The sequence below is a fragment of the Rattus norvegicus genome, chromosome 10, assembly GCF_036323735.1.
Source record: "Rattus norvegicus strain BN/NHsdMcwi chromosome 10, GRCr8, whole genome shotgun sequence".
In the NCBI taxonomy this organism is placed as follows: domain Eukaryota; kingdom Metazoa; phylum Chordata; class Mammalia; order Rodentia; family Muridae; genus Rattus; species Rattus norvegicus.
Window position 1 is genome coordinate 46728689 of NC_086028.1, and position 18693 is coordinate 46747381.

At 44.1% G+C, this 18693-nt stretch overlaps 1 protein-coding gene across 39 annotated transcripts in view; it reads right to left on the reverse strand.

Annotated features, from left to right (window-relative positions):
* Epn2 (epsin 2) overlaps window positions 1-18693 on the reverse strand; it is a 61891-nt gene that overhangs the window by 31451 nt on the left and 11747 nt on the right. For 15 of the 39 annotated variants that reach the window (XM_039086749.2, XM_063269770.1, XM_017597507.3 and 12 more), the window contains exon 2: window positions 4873-4942. The exons of 10 other annotated variants lie outside the window; for them this stretch is intronic. The gene's annotated coding sequence lies outside the window, so the exon portion shown is untranslated. Of the gene's footprint in view, window positions 1-4872; window positions 4943-16845; window positions 16920-18693 lie in introns of all 39 variants that reach the window. 14 more of the 39 variants (XM_039086741.2, XM_017597508.3, XM_063269776.1 and 11 more) reach the window with 2 other exon arrangements.

Here is an 18693-nt window from a genome sequence, read left to right on the forward strand (position 1 = left end):
AGCAAGTATTCCTGGCCTATACTTAAGAGGTCCCAGGTTCAATTCCCAAAAGCTATATGACAATCCAGGGAACCAGGCATTTATGCAGGCAAAGCCCTAATACAAATAAAATAAGAATAAATCTTTAAAGCCAGGCAGTACTCAGCAAGCAATAGACAGGCAGATCTCTGAATCAGAGGCCAGCCTGGTCTACAGAGTAATTTCCTCCAGGATAGCCCCTGTCTCAAAAAAATAAATAAATAAAATAATGAAAGTCTTTAAATGAATAACAGTTTCTGAGAATGACTACTATTACAACCACAACAAATGGATGGAACTCCAACCAACAGCAAAGCTGAGTTCAAGAGCTGGTCTGGAGAGCTATTGAGCCGTACAGTAGCAGAGGTTACTTGATCCATGAGGCCCTGGATTCTAACTCCCACTCAATATAAGAAAGAACTAAGGGGCTGGAGAGGTGGCTCCATGGCTAAAAGCATTGGCTGTTCTTCAAAAGGACCCAGGTTCCGTTCCCAGCACCCTCATGACAGTTCACAACTATCTGTAACTTCAGTTCCAGGGGATCTGACACCTTCACACCTATGCACATAAAACGAAATAAATTATTTTTAAAATAAGTAAACAGATAGGGAGTGGGACAGACATGGCTCTCTGCACTGCAGCTACTAAGGAAACTAAGGATGATTGAATGTCTGAGGTCAGCTTGAGCTACATAGTAAGATTAAAACTATTGAGGGAGGGGTTGGGGATTTGGCTCAGAGGCAGAGCGCTTGCCTAGCAATTGCAAGGCCCTGGGTTCGGTCCCCAGCTCTGAAAAAAAAAAAAAAAAAAGGAAAAAAAAAAAAAACTATTGAGGGAGGGAAAACAAAAAGGGAGAAAAAAATGTGCATTACATGGGAGCTTTGAAGGCTCCAGAACAATACTGAGTAATGGAAGGGTAGGTATACTTTTACAAAACAGGCACTCTTGTATAGCCTAAGTTGGCCCCCAAACTATGTGCACTATCCACTTGACTTCTGATTACTTTCTAGCCTGTAACTGAAATATGCAAGTGAAATAATCATCTCCCACTGTCTTAGAAAGAATATCGCAGTCCTTTTTTGGAAACTGAACTGAAGGACAGGACAGAGGTGGGACCAATCAGAGCACTGGAAACCAGAATGGACTACTTGGAGACCTCTGAATAGGTATTTACCTAGTAAGAAACAAAGAATGTTACTAAACTTCTGGAATCCATCACAAGACCAGGACCAGAGGCTACTGAAAACAAAAGCGAGACATAGGAGAAAGCAAGGAGGCTTGTTTTGTTTTGGGTTTTTAAATACTCAGTCAATTTCTAGGAAATTTACAAAAAAAAAAAAAAAATCAAAGGAAAGCAAATTTTAGAGACTGAGACAAATGCCACTGTTCTTTAAGGAAAGGAGGGCACTAGCCAAAGCATCACATGAAGCCCTGGGTCTACCTTGCCCTGGACTGCTCAGCGGCAGGGAAGCACTTGTGCTCTGCAGTAAGGTATGTAGTCATAAGCAACACCTGAGAACTCAGAGTAGAGCGGTGGCAACAACAAAGGGGTAGGGAGGTAAAAGGTAAAGAACTCCTTGAGCCCCAGAGGGGCCTCAAATAAAAGCCTGGCTTAGCCATACTAGACTCTAGCACAAATGCCAAGATGACGTCAAGGGAACTTAGTACTGCCCCAGAAAGCACCACAGTCAACAGAAGAGTGGGGACCACCTACTCTCCTGCTAGTGACATGACAGGAAACTCAGTAACCATCACATCACTAAATTTGGAGAGACTGGGGAAGTAGAGTCCAAATTCAAGTGACAATGATGACTGAAAAGAGACAATGAAAAACCTGGATAGAAACTCCAAGGCCAGGGTGATATCCCTAGAGCAAAAATAATCCCATAAAAGTATGCCCTTAAGACTGTACAGCTGGGGGATTGGGGATTTAGCTCAGTGGTAGAGGGCTTGCCTAGGAAGCGCAAGGCCCTGGGTTCGGTCCCCAGCTCCGAAAAAAAGAAAAAAGAAAAAGACTGTACAGCTGGGCAGGGAAATGCCTTCCAACTCAGAACTGCAAGGCTCTGAGCAGCCTAGCAAAGAATCTGTCAAACTTAGGGGTTGGACAGATGGCTCAGCAGTTAAGAGTTCTGGCTGTTCCAGAGGACAGAGGACCAGGGTTCAGGTCCCAACAACCACAAGGTGGCCCCCACCCATCTGTAACTCCGATTCCAGGGGCTCAGATACCCACTTCTGGCATCTTTGGGGATCATACATATTATACATACATACTTGCAGACAAAACACTCAAATATATTAAATAAATAAAAACAGTAAGGAGAACCTCAACCATTAGTTGACCCCAAAGCAGCTCCATAGTTACTATGAGGGACACAACACCTGTCTGTCAACACTCCCTCCCCGAACCTAAAGACACAGGTCATTCCACAGTGATCCTCACAATACAGGCCCAATCAATAAATTACTAGATTGACTGGGCATCCTTGCCTCAGATGGAATCTCAAAATGGGAGCCTGGCAGCTTCCTGTGACTTTACACATATTTCATCTTTCTAAAAGAAGCTGACAGTCTGTGAAGTGGATGTGCTACATTTCCACCAGTACCATGCCAATATGTTCCACATACCCTTTTTACCACAAGTTCCTGAAAACCTATTCATAATCCAGAAGCAGAAGCTGGGGCCGGGGATAGGGGTGGGGCCAGAAGGCACAATGAATAGAAGCCACAATCCTTACCATCATATGAGTAGTAGGAACCTGAACAAGGTGTAACTTGGTGAACATTAATTAACTGGCTATCTCCTGTACAGGGAGTCTAAAAGAGGAAAGACTTAAATCATCTTTAGAGACAAGTACCATGGTGCCCCTCCGAGGAGGGTACTGAGACCACACGGTTCATGTGACAGAGCCAAGCAGGCCCTCCAGAGGACAATGGCCCAGTCAGAACAATATGGACAGTGCCACATTCTTTTTAACAGTGATCATTTTAGTTTGAAGAGAAAGGGCTATTGTGTCTCTGCCTCAGCCAGGCTAGTTTTAACTTAAAGCCTCATAAACTGCTCACACAGAGGGGACAAGTGAAAAGGGAAAGCGCTCTCTCCTCTTACAACATAAAAACAGTGGAATTCAGCCATCAAAAAAAAAAAAAAAAATTCTTCTCCAACACCTAGCCACCTTCATTCCAGTAATTTCTGGCTGGTTTAAAAAAACCAAATGTTCAGTCCCCAGCTCCGAAAAAAAGAAATGGAAAAAAACAAAAACAAAAAAAAAAAAAAAACAAATGTTATATCCATGGTAAGAAAATGGGCTTCAGAAAACCTTTACATTCAAAACCTTAAAGAACCCAGAGAGAAAACAAACATGACAGGCAGGTAGGTGTTGGGGCAGATAACATCCCAGTTTTACATTTTTCTTATAGAGTCTGACAGTGTCGGTCCACCTCTATTAGCAAGGAGACTGAGAGCTAATGGAGCAGGAGAACCAAGTCCCATTTGGCTTAGCATCAGTCTTCCGGCAGGCAGGAGGTCTTCCACAAGAAGAACTGAACACTGCAACAAGTTCAGGAGAGCTGACAGGTGCCGCTCAGCCTCCTGTGATTTTCATGTCCACAACTTAATCCAAAAAAAACAAAAAAGAAAAAAAAAACAAAAACAAAAACCCATACATGAGGTATTTTCTTTTCTCTTTATTAACAGGCTCCTGTTTAGCCCTTGGTTAGAGCAGTCAGTGGACACAGCTTACACAAGTAGTGAGACACAATCATGAATTTGGCTAGTGCTGTTGCTGCTGATACAGAGGTTGGAACTGATGAACTGTGCCTCCCACTAGAGTAGATGATCAAATACCCTGCCCTCTGCCCAAAAGGGCCCCACAAACAAGTCAACAAGGACACAGTCTTTTGTCCCATGTCCCCCCACCTTGTTTGGTTATTTTGCAAATAACCAAATCATGGGCAGCGTTATTAAAATCATGTGAAAAGCATGCCAGGTGGCATGATGGAGAGTCAGGAGGAGAAGCAGGGAAACAAGAGACCACACTACTGAAGGTTGTGCTGGCCCAGCAGCTACAAGAAGGCAAAGGACCATGGTTCTTAACTCTAAAGCCATGGGGTTAGATTAGATGCTCTCTGCTGGGCAATGGGTTTTTCTATTAGCCCATCGATTCCTTGTTGACCAAGGGAGGGTTTCTGGCTTTTGCAAGTACAAAGAGCAGCCCTCAAAACCTCATTCCTCAATGCCAGTCTAGGCTACAAGGTAAGTGCTGAGAGCGAGAAGGCTACAAGGAGAAACCCTATAAATGGGTAGGGAGACAGGCAGAACCAAATCACTTCCTCCAAGAATGTGACCACAGTCTATTGGTTAGATGCTGTGACTAACACTGGTAACAGCTGGGAGGCACAAATGCCCATACTATACACACCTGGACTGGACTTTCCACCTAGAGGCAGGGTGTAGATGACAGTCTCAGAACTGTCCAATTCAAGAAGCTCGAGGAAATGCAGAGCTGCCTGGGAAAATCTCAAGTTCCCATATTTTGTGCTTAATTTAGACCTGGCTGGTGACTGGATGGTGCTACTGCTTAGCTGCTGGCATCTCCTGAGGACCCAGTGCATGGAAGCAGCATGGTAAGAAGTGGAACGCTCAGCCACATGCCACAACCTCAAGGCTTCCGGCCCTGCAGTGATTTCATGCTTTCCCCAAAGGAAGCTGATGGTGGGTGTCTGCCCAGAGTAGACCACAATTGAGGAAACTGAGTGCTTGGCTCCCTTCTGCACTTCTTGGGGTCAGCTTAGCCTCTGCCCACAATGCTGTGAGGGAGGGGATGAATTCCTGTGGGTGCAAAGGGAGTTACTTACACAGACTGCTGGCATTGGTGGCTGGCATCCCCTGAGCCTGCAGCTGGCTATGTGCCCCACTTCAGCAGCACTAGAGCAAAAGACAGAGACATTTAAGCTCCCCACCAAGCCAAAAGTAGATGCTCTGGGGACGGTCAGGCTTGAGAGTATCTCTTCTAGAGCCACCTGAGTACAATACCCCTCCCCCTTTCAGCCCCTTACTCGATTACGAAACAATACATCATCTTCCAGAGAAACCTCCCTGCCAGACAGGCTCCTGCCTAGAGCCCTTCCCACAACTGCTTCCCAACCATTTTCTTCCTTCTCAATTGTCACTGGGCTGGCTCCTCGTCATTTCTGTGTTAGTTAAATATAAATAGGCCCTCCTCGAAAACCAATGGCATTCTACAGGCCCCTCTTCGCCTTTTTCCATTTTGTTTTGCTGTTTGTGGTTTTTTAAAGACAGGGTTTTTCTGTGTAGCCCTGACTGTCCTAGAACTTTCGCTGTAGACCAGGATGGCCTCAAACTCAGAGATCCATCTGCCACAGCATATGCACAGTCATGCCCAGCATCACTTGACATTTTCTTGTTTCCAACCTGCAGGCCTCACACCCTCCCTCCCTCTATTCAGTGACAACAGAGTGCTACCTGTCTCTGCACCAGTATCCTAGTACAGCACCTGGTACCTATAAGCAAGCACTCAATCCCAGGAAGTAAACACAGAAGCCAAAAGTCTAGAATGTCTACATTCTGCATACTTAGTTGATCTGAGTTAAGCCCCACTTCCTGCCTCTCCTCACTCTATCTGGCCCCTCTGAACCGCTGCACTGCCCAAAGATAAAATGTTTAGTGATGTAGCACCCACTACTTCTACTTACAACGAAACAAACACCTGCTGCGCCGAATGCCCAAGGTCACGACCTGGAGTCACTTAGCATTCTCTCAGCCTATTCTTGGCAGTTCGTCAGTCTGGGAAATGTGCACAGGCTCAACCAGACAGTTCTTCCCACCACAGAATCTACATCTTGCTATGTGGCCAGAAGACAGTAGATGTTCTTGCTTTTCTGGCTAGCAAAAAGCAATACCAGCTGCTGCTGAATGGAGCTGGCAAATGACAGGTATCAAAAGAGCTCCTCCCTTACTTGGCCCAGAGACACATGCATGTCACAGGGGGATATTCACCAGGTCCTGGGGACACTTAGCGGGATACAACACAGAAATTTCTCTCCCAAAGAAAGCAGAGAGAGACCACCTGGAGATATGACCTCTCCTTCCAGACCCAGTGTGGCTAGAGTACTCTTCTCATATGGACTGCTTTTTAAAAGGTCCTGGCTCCCAGGGACAGTATCAGAACTAGAAGAGTTCTAGAAAGCAGAAGGGAAAAAGCAGAAGCTATGAGTACTACCTGAGCCCACCAGATGCTGTTTCAAGGCGCTTCAGGTGTCTACTCTTTAATCTTCATAATACTATGAGGGAAATATCTCATCTCCATTTTTATGGCAAGGAAGTCAAGGTATAAAAAAGGGTAAAGATCTAAACCTAAACTACGCCACCACCAAGTAGCAGGATCCCAGACCTCAGGTTTCTAGTCTCTCTTCTTTTCTCGTTCAGTTGGTTATTTTGTTTTGTAGACAGGATTTCTGTGTGTATCCCTGGCTGTCCTGGAACTAGCTCTGTAGACCAGACTGGCTGCCAATTCAGAGATCCACCTGCCTCTGCCTCCCACCATGCCCAACAGCTTTCTGTTCTCTTCTTTCTGGCTTTAGATTAATCCATCCCTCAAAACCATTAGAACTAATTTCTCCCAGTTGAATCTGAACTGCAAGCCTGGGAAAAACCCTCTTGTCTAGGTGTCTAGAGGTAGTGGCTGGGGAGCAACTGTTTCTTGCCTGTCCATGATCAGGACCTGGAGTTTCCAGATCCATCCAGAGCTGCCAGCACTGGAAAGACTCTGCCTCTCTTTAGAGTGTCTTCTCACCAGGCAGATCAAGTCAGAGTACAAAACAGTGCAGTCTCAGTTTACCACACAGACTCCAAAATGGAACAAGAATGTGTTTTTTCAAGCCAGCCATGGTATTTACTGGACAAGAAGATCCTGAGTTTGAGACTACCCTAGGCTATCTACTGAGATCATCCTTTTAAAATATATAGATATATTTGTTTTCCTAACTTGTATTCTTAGGAAATGATGTCTCTTTGGCTAAAGCATCCATTTGGACTGTGAGGACCTAAAGTCTACACGCTTCCTGTGAAGTGGCCTCTTGTCATCTAAAACATCAGAGAAAACAAACCTCCAGAGGCTGGAAGGTAACCTTTTTTGATGCCCAACTACTGCTTCCTTCTTTTTTCCTCAGAGGTAGCCCAGGTTTTTATCTACTGTTCAACACTGACTGGTATGAAACTCTGCGTGCACGGGGTGCATGTCTGTGCATGCATCTACGTCAGAGAACAACTTGTACAAGTAAACTCTCCTTCTACCATGTATATTCCAAGGATCCAATTCATTCAGATTGTGAGTGGCCATAAATACATTTTATTTGCTTAGCCATTTTGTCTTTTTTTTTTTTTTTTTTTTTGAGACAGGGTACTGTATGGACCAGACTGGCCTCATAATGAAGAAATCTGCCTCTGCCTAAGTGCCAGAATTAAAGGTTTGTGACATCACCCAGTCTCTCTCTCTTATTCAAATACCATCAGCAGTCCCAAGAAATGAGGGAACAAGCACTCATGTCTTTTGGCTGCTTTTCTATTTGTATAATGTTCTATTTGGTATGCTGGATATAAAGAGGTTATGAACAAACCAGATATACAACACAGACAAGTGAGTTCCAGGGCACCATAGCCCTCAAGGTCTGAAGCACCACAAGGTCAAAGGAGGACCCACTTCCCTACTCACTTCTCTACCTTGAGGCAAGAGCTTAAGGCCTAGGTCTTCAGTCCCTTGCTATTATCTAATTTATTTTCTGTATATGTAAGTATGGGCACACATGCAAGCCATACATGGAGGTCAGAAGACAACTTTTTAGAGTGGATTCTCTCTTACATTCCATGGTTTCAAGATTATTAGGTCTATATAGCCTTTTCTGACTGAACTATCTTGCCAAACATACTTTTAAAGGGAGGGTGGGGTGAGAAGGGTTACACTAAGTTACCCAGGCTAATCTCAGATGCCTGTGTATGAGCTATTCTCCTCAGTTTCTCAGTAGCTAGGGTTATCTATAGGCAGGCCCCACTGAGAATGTGACTATTTCCTTACTTTAATATAAGAACAACTATACCTCACATTGCAAGCCAAAACAACCACTTGTTTATATCCAAGCTTCATCCCCGTCACTCCACACAAGGTACAGCTCAATCCTAGAACTGTTCAATCTTAAGGCCCAAGTGCTTTTTGCACTGTATTTTAAACTATTTTTGCCATTCCATTTTACAACATGAAGTATCATATACATGTATTGGCAGTTTAGTTGATAATAGAGGACACTTTCTACACAATGGATGGTAAGGGCACCAAGTACAAGGTATTCAGGAACATGTAAGATAACACCTTTTTTCTGGATTAAAGGGCAGCACCCCACACAAGACAACAGACTCAAGTGGGCACTCCAGACAGTTGATGAGACGGGCAGGGAGGACTTCAGGACCCCTGTGGCCCTACCCAGGAGAAGGGAGACTGCGCCAGCGTCTAATGGAAGAAGAGGGAGCCTTGGAAAGGCAGGAAAAGGCAATAGAGGAAGCAGCTGGCCAACCACCGACAAGCACACATCAGGAAAATGCAAGGCTGTACAGCCAAAGCCCCACCAACCAGCCTGCTATTCCCCTTCAAGGCACTTGTCATTCCCTCCCTCACAGTGCCAATGACTAACAGTGACAGTTCTTACGCAACGCTGGACTCTCTGAAAAATGGAAACCCACTACCACTTTAATACTTGGGGGATTTTTTAAAAGATTTCTTATGTGTAAAAGAGTTTGCCTGTATGTACATCCATGTATCACGCACATACTGCCGTCAGGGCCAGAGAGGACATCAGGTCATCTGCAAATAGTTTTAAGCTGACATGTGGATACGGGGACTGAAACCAGGTCCCTATGCAGCAAGTACTCCTAACAACTGAACTGTCTCTTTAGCTGTGATTTTCTTTACTCAATAACTTGCTTTTAAACTCAAATACCTGTTTTGAGTAACAATATATGTGAAATCAGTTAGTTATCCCTCTGGTACGGGAAGGTGGTTATTTTTATTGACAAGAATCACACAGCAGAAAATTTCACCACCCTAAAGCAGACAACTCAGTTTTGTTCCAGCTCATTTACAATCTTGTACAAGCATTACCATCAGATTAGAATATTACCAAACCAGATCATTTTCATCTTTCTCAAATCCCCCGTTATCCATTACTAGTCATTGCCCTCCTACCTCTAGATCCCTAGCGACCGCTATCTATTTTCTGTCTTTATGGATTTCTTTATATATAATGGAACCAAGCAATATACAGCCTTTTATGTCTGGCTTTTTTTTTTCCCACTTATTTCCAAGACTCATACAGTTGGGCATGGTGGTACACACCTTTAATCTCAGTACTCAGGAGGCAGAGGCAGAAGGATCTCTAAGTTGAAGGCCAACCTAGTCTACACTGCAGGTTCCAGGACAACCAGGAATACACAGAGACACCTTGACCCCAAAAATAAAGACTCACTCATGCCACATCAGTGAGCCACTCTATTTCGTGGCTAAATGATTGGCACTGCATGGACGTACCATGCGCTGCTTATCTATATAAATGCAGCACATTTGTGTATCCATTTTGGCTGATTAAAATTTGGGGATATTATGAATAATGATGCTATGAACATCTAAGTATAAATACTGTATAGCTACATTTTCTCCTGAGCATATACGACTGGAGTTCTACTGAGTAGAACTGCTGGATCCCCATGTTCATTGTGTGCCTCTGAGGAACTGCCAAAGTATGAGGGCATTTGAAAGAACTATTTGTTGTTGTTGGTTCATTGTTGCTGCTTCTCAAGATAGGGTTTCTCCGTGTATCTCTGGATGTCCTGGAACTCTGTAAACCAGGCAGGACTCAAAGTAAGAGACCCACCTACCTCTGCCTTGAACACTGAGATTTAAGGGGTACAACGCTACCACCTGGCTGATAAGGAACTATGAAAACTACCGCTGAACTTCACAACACTGGAAGGTATTTAGGAAATACTACCAACAGCCAAGCTACTAAAAATGGGTTTGTCTGTCTGTTTGTTTCTTTTAGTCAGAATGGTATCTGTGAAATCTTCATCAGGGAGTACAGACAGAGGCCAGGTGGGGACGACGAAGACAGGACACAACTCGAATGCCACAATGAGAAGAGCTGGATAGGGCAAGAAAAGTGAGAAAAGGCAAGGAGAGCCATCAAAATCACCATGATCAAAGACTCCTGATAACTATATGTCATAAGGTCCAAGGCCCAGAACAGCAAATAATGAAGAGGCTTAAGAAGCAGGAGCTTAGTTTTCATAACCGACTCAGCTAGTCATGACAATCCCAAAAACAGATGTAGCAAGTGACAGTTAGTACTGGGAAAGGCATGGAGGAGCCTGGAGTCAACATGTTCACCTGGAAGGACCAAGGAAGAATAAGGAATCAGGATGTAGGGTGCAAAGGGGTTCGCTTTCACATGGTAACAGATAAGACCTGCCTTCTACTAAAGGATTCTCAAGAATAATAGTGCAGGTGCCCCTGTACACATGCAACTGCACATCCATCCCACAACAGATCTGAGGCCCCAATAATGTGAGGGATTACCTATCTGCGATCTTACCACCTGTTGCCCAGGTCTGGACAAAGGACTGAGAGGCCCAGGAACTTGCCTAGACTCAGCATTGTCTGACAACTAAGACTCTTGGTGGATAATCTCCATACTGATTTACGCTGGGCCTGGCCAAGTGCTAGCATACATCTGCTACAAGAGTGAATGACGGGGCTGGGGATTTAGCTCAGTGGTAGAGCGCTTGCCTAGGAAGCGCAAGGCCCTGGGTTCGGTCCCCAGCTCCGAAAAAAAAAAAAGAACCAAAAAAAAAAAAAAAAAAAAAAAAAAGAGTGAATGACACCTCCAGGCTATGAATACAGCCATACCTACTCACATTCTTCCCACCTTCTCTCCTATGGACTCACTTACCCTCCATACCCTCACTGAATGTAAAGCAGTGCCTATCAAGAACAAAAGTGGGGTGTTTGTGTACATCCATAATTCCATCATCTCAAGAAGACTGTATAGTATTGTATGTAGACTGTAAGGTCAGGCCAGTCTAAGATACACAGATCCTATTTCAAAAACAAAATAAACAAAACCCTACCACGGTACATGGATAATGTTACAGCTTTAAAAACAACTCAGCAAGGGCAAAAAGATTACTGTCTACCTACCCCTAGTCACCACCACGTACCCCATCTATAAAATGTGTCCTCATTTATAAATTAGGACCAGTCTATAAGCATCAGCAAGGGGCCTGAGAGCTTTGGGAGAAAGACTAACAGCACCTATTCCACTATAGGGATCCCCAGCAGCCTGAAGGATTCTGACTGATCTTTTCTGTCCCACTGGTCCCTTGACCATACCGTCTCCAGAAGAAAAGCAAAACAGAGCAGACTAACATGGGACAGGAGGAGGAGTCTATTTCATACTAAATTTAACAAGCATAGACAAACACGTCTGCATACCATAATTTAATTCTTTAAAGATTAGAAGTATGTTGCCAAATGTCAAAACAAAAGCATCAAAAGGAAATGAAAGTTGTTATTTTCCATTTGGTTTTCTACTAATTGGCTAAATGTTTTAATTTAGTGTTTATACTGCCACTGTCCTGCTTTGTTTAGAAAAATAACAATCTAGGGGCTCATTTTAGCACTGACAACTGCAAGTTATGCAGACCTACATGCCCAAAGGCTCCTTCCTTTGCCAAAAAAACAAACAAACAAACAAACAAACAAACAAACAAACAAACAAAAAAAACACCCTCTCTGCTTTAGAAACTCCAACAATGAGGCCAACAAAGAACAGTTAGTTGACTTGTCCTCAAAATGTGGGTGGCTACATATCAGCCTCTCTCACTCCAGCCTCCTCTCCTCCTTGCACCATGGGGGGAAAACAAGGCCAGAAGAACTGGGCAATCCTGAAGCATCTTCATGTCTCCCAAGAAAACCAAACTCCACCACACATGCCTCAAGAGTCTACAGCAAAGTCACAGACCCTGTATGTCCTGCTGTTCACACAAACTAAGGTTAGTGTCTACCACCTACCTGACCAAGTGCTACCACTATACCCAGAGCTAACGCAAGCAGCCCCCAGTACTGGGTCTGAGACTTTGCTGGAGAAGTACTTCATGAACTAAACGGAGCCACTGAGCTGGAAGGATGAGGCTCTGTGCTCTCACTGATGAGCCACAAATGAGACCACCAGTCCTCAACTCCAGTCCAGTGCTGACAAAGATCTGCAACATAAAACTAGCCTATGATCCACAAATACAGAAAGAAACTTAAGGGCTGGAGATATGGCTTAGTTGGTAGCGTCTAGCATGATGAAGCATAAACTGGGTATTGTAAAAGTGGTAGGATAAGAAATCCAAGACATGGGGTTGGGGATTTAGCTCAGTGGTAGAGCGCTTGCCTTGCAAGCACAAGGCCCTGGGTTCAGTCCTCAGCTCTGGGGGAAAAAAAAAAAAAAAAAGAAAGAAATCCAAGACATGAGTGCTTGCCTAGCAAGAGCAAGGCCCTGGGTTCGGTCCCCAGCTCTGATTAAAAAGAAAAAAGAAGGGAAAAAAAAAAGAAATCCAAGACATTGGAGAGATGTCTCAGCAGTTAGGAACACCGACTTTTCTTTTGGAGGACCCAGCTTCAATTCTCAATATCCTCACTAAAAGACCCATAGCTACATACAACTCCAGTTCCAAGGAACTCCAACGTTCAGTGGCCTCTTTGGACTCCACAGACACACATATATACACACAATTAAAAAACTCAATCCTAGGGGTTGGGGATTTAGCTCAGTGGTAGAGCGCTTGCCTAGGAAGCGCAAGGCCCTGGGTTCGGTCCCCAGCTCCGAAAAAAAGAACCCCCAAAAAAAAAAAACAAAAAACAAAAAAACAAAAACAAAAACAAAAACAAAACCCTCAATCCTAAGGTTGGGGATTTAGCTCACTGGTAGGCCCTGGGTTTGATCCTCAGCCGGGGGTGGAGGGGGGCCTCAATCCTAGCCATGCACAGTGACACGGCTTCAATCCCAGCACTCAGAAAGCAGAGATAAGCAGATCTCTGTGAGTTTGAAGCCAGCCTGATCTAGGTAGTGAATTCCAGGGCAGCCAGAATTACATGGTAAGATCCTGTCTCCAAGACAGACAGGAAGAAAGGAACCTTTAAAATTTTAAAATATCCACAGAGTCCTTCAACATGTGATAGTATGATAAGCTCAACTTCAGAAGAATACAAATTAAAACTATACTGAAACACGTTTTACATTTGTCAGGTCGGCAGGAATCTAAACATGTGATTCTACCTGAGGCTGGCAAGGCTGTGGTGGAAATGAGCAGCCATACTGTTGGTGGGAAGGCAATGTGAACACTGGAGAAAATCCGAACAATCTGTCAAAATGACTCCAGAGGTAACACCTACCATCAGACCTGATTTCCTGAGTTAAATTCCTAGAACCCACACAAAAAGAGAAGCAACTCTTCTGTCGTCTTTCTGACTTCCACATGCACCACGATGCAGCACACACCTGCCCATAGACAGAATCAATAAATGTCAAAAGTGGATGGATGGATGGATGGATGGATGGATGGATGGATGGGGTAGAAAGTGAGAAAAAGACACCTGGTGCTTACCTCTAGCCTCCACAAGCACATGAGCTAGCATAGCACATCAGCAAATCTCCATGCATACAAACAGAAGAGGGGTGGTTGAAAACACACACACATACACACACACACACACACACACACACACACACACACACACACACACACAGAGCAAAGCAAACACCCACATCCTTGATCCTATTGCATTTCTGTGAGTTCCAGGCTATCCAGGGCTATTCTGTGAGGCACCACCACCACCACTCCTCAAAAAAAGTAAAAGTAATAGAAAGAAATGAGAATGCTGAGATTTATAAACAATATGCTTTTATTTGATAAAAAGAGGAAAAAAGCTGGGAGTAGAGGCAGACAGCCTTAATCCCAACAGCTAAGAAGTAGAAGCAAGTGAATCTCTGTGAGTTTGAGGCAGCCAGGGCTACTTGGTGAGATCCTGTTCCAAAAGAGAAAAAAAAAAAAAAAAAAAAAAAAAGAATTTGGGAAAAAAAGCCACACATGTGCTACCCTACCAAGTAATTACCAAGGAAAACGGCAGGCAGAACTTAGGTGATCAGGACTGAAGGGAAATATTTCCCAAAGTATACTTTTTTATGACGTCTATTTATTTATTTATTGGGCAGCACACATGCCACAGTGCAGATGTAGAAATCAACTTACAAGTGCTTTAAGGCACTCACCATCTCACCAGGCCCCTGAAGTCTTTTAATAACCTTTCATTTATAACTGAGCATTTCACTAAAAATTTTTTTGAACGTCTTATCCACTTTTTTTGATTTAAAAAAAGAAATACCAGAGCCACACCAAAATCTTTAGTTAAGCAAGTGCCAATTCAGACCCCACTGTGATCTCTGCGTCCTGCTGTGAGCAAGGGAGAGGTAGGCACCAACAATGGCCAGCTAGGGGCAGGCAGGTACCGGCCTTCCTAAGGTTGTTCCTCCCTTAGTGAGGCTCCCCTCCAAGCCCTTCCAGCTTCCCATTTCAGTGGATTCCACCACAGTCCATTCTAGCCTCAGTTTTCCCACTGGTGGGCCCTCCTGTAGCCATGTACAAATCCTACCTAGTGGGTATCCTAAGCAGGTCTGTGCTCTCACAAAGTGCCAGGTCACTCAAGCTCCCTTAAGTTTAGCCATTCATGCACCAGGCTTACCCAGCACCTATCCCCGGCAGGCCTGGGCACAAAACTGGAACATGCAAACCAAACAGACACACAGCTCACTCTCCAGGAGCTCAGTAGACACAACAGAGAGAAGGACAACGACAAGGACAATCAACTTATCCTCTCTTTGAGCAAATGGAGAGGAGCTGCTACCCCAAGAGCTTATCTCTCAATACAAAGACATCTCCACCTCAGTCGCCCCTCAACTTTCCCCTAGATCAGGAAACAGACCTAAGTGGCCTAAAGCTCAAAGCATGGAAGATCATCAAGCTACTGTTCTCAGTCACCAAGAGCCACAACAAAATCATGTTCCCACATCATCCACCAGAAGGAGAAAACCTCAGACCAAACAAACTACTCTAAACTATCTCCATGGGCCTCAGAGGGCAGAAGTACCGAGTGCTTGACTAAGCATCAGTAACCACAGACTGTGCTTTCTTGATAAGAAAAACAATTCTCCTGTCTGAGCTCTAAACTGTTTTTCTTCTAAACAAACTCTGTAAGTCTTTTATTATAGCCTTTATGTGCCTAGCAAATAAATTTTTTTTAAAACATTCAATGTAGCTTTCAAACGTACCTTTTGCTGGACACACTGCACACAGGTTCCTGCCAGCTTACTGATAATCAAGTCTTGGGGAGATCAATACATACACATCCACACTGGCGGTGGGTCTGTGAACCAGCCAGGTAGACCTAGCACCACTGCATGAGACACCCAGGATTTTCTCACCACAAAACTTATTCACAGGGATTCATACAACTCTGATTTATCCACATGCAGAATGAATGCCAAGGACCCCAGAAGGAAATGACTAGGCACAGCATGTCATGGAGAGGTCTGGTTGGCCCACAGCCTGTTCCAGCTCCCTGCTTGTACCACAGTTAGCCTCAGGCAAACACATTTCCTGGGCAACAGGCCTGTTTTCTCTTTTTTGGGACTCCTGCTTTTTTTTTTTTTTTTTTTTTTTCCCTTAAAAAAATAGCAACAGGCTAAGGAGAAAGGACCAAGCCTGTTAAGCCAACATAGCCTACCAAAGGGATAACACATACTCAAGAGAAAATGACCTTCAGTGCAATGCTGCTCTCACTTGGACTGGAAGGTCTTAGAGGCACTTGGTGCTGTGCAGCAAATGACTCTTTTCTTTTATACCATGAAGACAGAGAAAATGAGAGCCAGTGACTATTCAGGAACCTTGCCCAAAGGGCCACTATACCACATTGTGGAAGCCTCCAAAGAGCATGCAGCAGTGCCAACAGTTTGGTTCTACAACTCAGCCTTAATCCCCCAGCCCTGCTACTCTCGCTCTACACCCTAGAGCTCAGCAACAGCACCAAAGCACCCCAAACTGCTCATTCCTTCTACCAGAACACTTCCAGGTCATCCCCAAGTCCTCTATTTCTCACAAAGGTCCTCTCACGTCTGACCCAGGCCTCTGAGGACTTGCTAACCTACTAACCCCCCACACGTGGTGGGGGGCATGACAGCTCTCCTAGAAAGGGAAAAAAAATTCAGACCTCCTCACAGACAGTGAGCCACCAGAACCCCATGGGTAGGAGAATGGGAGGGTGGTGGATATAAACTGACAAAAATAAGTCTGAAATCAATAAATAGTAGTCACAGTTGACAACTGTCAGACTTAACAAGCCTTTAGGTCAAGTCTTCAGTATATACTTCCAAATTTCTCTGATGATCTTTGTCAGAAACTCAAAGTAAAACCACAAAATATGGTGGTTTTGGCATACTTGAGCACGTTGAATTGAACAGCAGTGGACAGCCTCAGAACTGAGACCCATCTAACCATCTTCTATCCTCCTATCTGTTGTCTCTTTCTTTCCCAAGACAGGTCACAAAAGCCAAAAAAGGTCCCTTCTTCCCAAAGCCAGTCACACACTAACCAGGAAGCCCTGATTACTCTGACCACCTCCCTACTACCCACTACTCTGTCAAGGAGCTGGCCATATACTGACTTACCTTATCCACAAATGGGTCCTAAGATGTGCAAAATCAGAGTCCTGTCCCAAACCTTGGAGCAAGGAAGGCCATAACTAAAAGATCGGGAAGAAGCAAAGACAGATCTCATTGATTTTTAACCTCAGTATTTAGTACAGAGTTCATACCCTGTCTATCTGACCCCAGTCTGCTAAAACAGACATTCTAAAGGTTTGTTGACACTTAAAATGATTGCGGAGGTCAGCTACACTTTTCTCTTGTATATTTTTCATCATGGTGATATAAGTTATGGCCCTATATAGAAAGACTGGGATCCTACATCCTTAATAATCTTAGAGGACTTTGTATAAACAGCCAGTACCTTAGCCAGGCCGAGGTAAAACAGAGCAGAATCAGTCTGTGAGTTTGAGGCCAGCCTTGCCTACAAAGCAGGTCCAGAATAGCCAGGGCTATACAGAGAAACCCTGTCTTTGGGGGAATGGGAAGGGAGGATTAAAAGAAAACTCTGAACTGAGCTTCCTAGAAGCCTCAAGTCAAGTGGATTTACACTCAGTACAAGTGGAAAACAAATCAAAAATCAAAGGGATTTTCCTCATCCTGGACCCTGAGATGAATGATTCTTTGAATCCTCCAAAATGGACACATGATATGTTCCCCAACTCCATGGATGGAGATGAATGAGTCCCCATCAACAGAGCATGGGGCCACTGTCTTCTAGAAGCAGCCCTTGAGAAGGTGCCTACTATCAACTCATTGCTGCCCAGTAACTCCTATAAGAAAGCAGTGCCCAGCATGCAGACCATTCCATCACACCCACCCAGAACCCACTGAGTTGACAAGGACTGACTTGACCTATCTCTAGGACCCAGTACATGCTCCAGGAAAACACAAACTTATAACTTTGTAGGCTAAATAAACAAAGACCCTGACTTGGAACCATGGGATGAATCCCATGAAAACACAAGTTTATCTCAGAAAACAAGAGCAAAGTTTCAGACCATTTCACACATCCTTCACACCAGTTAAGTCCTACACCCATCCTAACTCTGAAACTTAGACTAGAACCAGAGAAAGGGTGAGCTTTTCAGCACAGGAGCAGTTCAGCTAACAAAAGCCCAAAGAAGACCGAGCCCTTAAATGCCTCCAAAACGTGTAGAAATAAACAGAAACAAACCACTTCCTACCCCCACACACGTGATACTTTCATGATCCATGAACTCTATCACCACATTTCAAATTAAGCAACTTGCAGTTAAATTAAAATAGCAACTATTCACAATGGCCAAAATTAAAATTTCAAATGACTATCAACAGGAAGGTAAACAAGTTGTTGTCTACTCATACAGAGATTACTCAATAACAAGAGGTAAAGTGCTGATCCATGCTACAACATGAAAAAAACTGGAAAGAGGCCAACCAACATCCCACATGACATAAGCATAGGGGATGTCTGAATCAGGCGAACCAGAGTTAGAAAACAGCTTAGTGATTAGAGAGGGTGGTACACACCTCTATCCCCAGTCTAACATGGCTGCAATGGTAAACTTCATAAATACTTTGCAGTAACAAAATTAAAATAGCAAAACTGTTACTGTTTTGCCCTAATAGAAGTGACAGCAAAATTCAAGCCAAGTGAATATTTTTGTAGAGAGATCATTATTTCACAACTGGAAAAAGTCAGCTTTGAACATGGAGCATGTGAAAATCCCCATGAAAACCAGGCATGGTGGCACACTTTAATCTCAGCATGGATCCCTTGAGTTCAAGGCCAGCCTGGTCTAAAGACAACAAGTTCCAGGACAACCAGGACCACACAGAGAAAACCCTGTCTGGAGAAAAGAAAAGAGTAAGAATTAAAAGGGCCAATAG